Genomic DNA, 2963 nt, shown 5'->3' with positions numbered 1-2963 from the left:
ACACTTGAACCTTGAGCTCTAACGCTAATTCTGGTGTACGTGAACAATCATTTTTCCAGAGTATATTCTAATTAGCAAAAAGGAAAAGGACTTTGCTTAACCCTCACTTTTTTCCAGTTTTGTGTCTCAAAATCAAGCATGAGCACTGTCCTTGAGCCCTTCAGCTCAAGGTGAACACTCTACCACTTGACCCACAGGACCACATGTGGTCTTTTTGTGGTTCATTGGACATAAGAGTCTAACAGGTTTTCCTTGCCTAAGCTGTCTTTGAACTGTGATCTTCAGATCTCAGCCTCTTGAGAAGCTAAGGTTCCTGTTGTGAGTCACACGCATCTGGCCTCTTGTTTTTGCCAGACCTGGGGCTTGAACTAAGGACCTGGGTACTGTCTCTGAGCTCCTTTTTCTCAAGCCTAGCACTGTACCACTTGAGCCACTTTCACCTATGGGGATTTTTCCCTGGGGCCAAGGCCTGATGGTATCTGTGGAGCACATGGGCAGCAAAGATGGCGCTGAGAGGGGGTTGAGTAGGCAGAGCCTAATTTACTATAGAGCACATAGGCAGCAAAGATGGCGCTGGGAGAGAGTAGAGTGGGCAGAGCCCAATTGATCTTCCGATCTGTGCGTAACCAGCCCGTGAATGCTCAGGTGCATGATAGGGTGTGACCTTGACAGTGAGTGGTTCCTCTTCCTCTCTTGCCATGCCACCTGCCCTTTTTGGCTTTAAAAAGGGCTGCTCTCTGTTAATAAATGAGTTTTCTACCTGCTGGATTTGGCTCCCCGCTATGTCTGATTGTCTCCCGGGCTGAGGGAGGCTGAGGAATGGGTGAGCACCACACTTACCTTTCCTCGGACCCCGACTGTCTTTCGTGGGATGGACGAAGACCCAACATCTGGCACCCAATGTGGGTCTGGAAAGGAAAAGATACCTGCCGAGGCTAAGCGGTCTCTCGGGGTAAGTGAAACCCTAAATATGGGTAATGCTATATCACAGAAGAAGGAGGAAGAAGCAACATTAGGCCTAGAAGGAGTACAGGAAGAGTTGGGAAGTGAGAAGGAAAAGAAAGGGTCAAATCTGATCGAGAACACACTGAAACATGCACAGTGGAAGTCAAAACTAGGGTAAAAATTATCCCCTCTTACCCAGCTGATACTGACGGTCCTAGGCCCCCTCCCTATTCCCCCAATTCGATTGGAGGTACAGTGCCCTATGAGACCTATGAGAGGGACTTGCAAGACCCAGACCCCTACCAACATTCCATGGAGGGGCCAAGGGCCAGGGAATAACCTACTCGGAGACCTCCTCTGGAAAGGAAGGGCCACTCAAGAGCCCAGACTCTAGGCCACAGGATTCACTTCCCCAAGCATATCCGGTCAATCTGGCACCAGGCGCTAACAGGCCCTTGGAATTCTATCCATGGGAAGCTAAGGATCTTAAAGAGCTCCGCAAGGCGGTGGCGGAGGATGGCCCAAATTCTCCCTGGGCCCAGACCCTATTACAAGACATTGCCTATCACCCATGTGTCCCTAAGGACTGGATGGATGTGGGCAAAGCCATTCTTATTAGTTCTCAGTTTATTAAATGGTGTGCTTTCTTTAAGGAGGAATGCAGAGTGTGAGCAGAGAGTAACCGGCAGGCTGAACTAGCGATACCTATTACTTATGCCATGCTAGCTGGGACAGGGGAAGGGTACTCCACCGGCATCCAACAGGCTGCAATACCTGGCCCGTACCGTGACCAGGTGAGGCAGGCACGACTTGACGCGTGTTACAAACTAGATGATAGGCCCACTGAGTCCCCCATGGCAGGAGTGAGACAAAAACCGGGTGAGCCTCTACCTGATTTCATAGACTGAGTCCAACAGAGTGTTCACTGCAAGCTGCCGGCAGGGAACCTCCGAGATCAGTTTGTAAAGCTGTTGCTCTGGGAAGGGATGAATGCAGACCACTGCATGGCCTGTGTGGGATTGAGAGAGAGTTCCCTGAGCAGATGGATGGTGGCCTCACAGGATGTGGGAATGCAACAGCAGAAGTCCCAATCACTAGCTTTAGCTTTACAGGCTCAGGCATCTACAATGACTGAGACTATTACTCAGGCACTGGCAACCCAAGGCCAAGAACCCCAAGACCATCGGGGAGAGGGACTTGTTTTAAATGCAGGCAGGCGGGGCACTTTAGGCGGGACTGTACACAACAATCCCCTGCCAACCGGCCCGGGGAGCCAAGCTGCCCCCTATGCCTTGCCGCAGGTGCAGGAAAGAATACCATTGGAAAAAGGATTGTCGATCCATGTTTGATTTAGATGAGAAGCCTGTTTACTAGGGGAGGGGCATCCTCCAGCTCAGTTAACTCAAGGAAGACCCCCCTCTGCTGTGAGGCCCAGGCAGCCTCATGGCAGGGCAGCTCAGGTCCATTGGACTGTCCCCCTGAGGACTCCACCCTAAAATGAGTATTCTCATAGGCGGAAAGAGATTTCACTGCTTAATTGACACTGGGGTAGACCAAAACACACTCAGGGAGGAGGAAGTGACCTTGGACTGGAAGCTTGCACCTAGGCCCACGATATTGGGGGTAGGGGGCAACTCCCAGTACAAAGAGACGGTTGCCCTTATGACATGGACTAGCCCAGATGGAGAATAGGGAAAGATACACCCTTTAGTGGCAAAGAACCTCACTGCCAATTTACTAGGGCAAGACATGCTAAGACAAATGGATGCCGTGGTCACTACAGACCATCGAGCATCATATGATGACATCCTGGATGGGGAAGAAGCACAAAGGCTTAAACAGGATCTAGCGGGAGTTAAGGAAAGGGATTTTTTTTAACTTTCATAATTACAGAGAAGAACATAGGGGACCCGCTCGGGTGCACCCCCAATCCTAAAGGCCACTGCCCCCCAAGTACCTCCCATTGGGTGGAAGCCGGGAAGCCCAATCTGGGTGGAGCAGTGGCCATTGACCAAACC

Source organism: Dipodomys spectabilis, unplaced genomic scaffold, assembly GCF_019054845.1.
Source record: "Dipodomys spectabilis isolate Male_0828 unplaced genomic scaffold, ASM1905484v1 ptg000301l, whole genome shotgun sequence".
NCBI classification, from domain to species: domain Eukaryota; kingdom Metazoa; phylum Chordata; class Mammalia; order Rodentia; family Heteromyidae; genus Dipodomys; species Dipodomys spectabilis.
Note: the sequence above shows the minus strand (reverse complement) of the source record.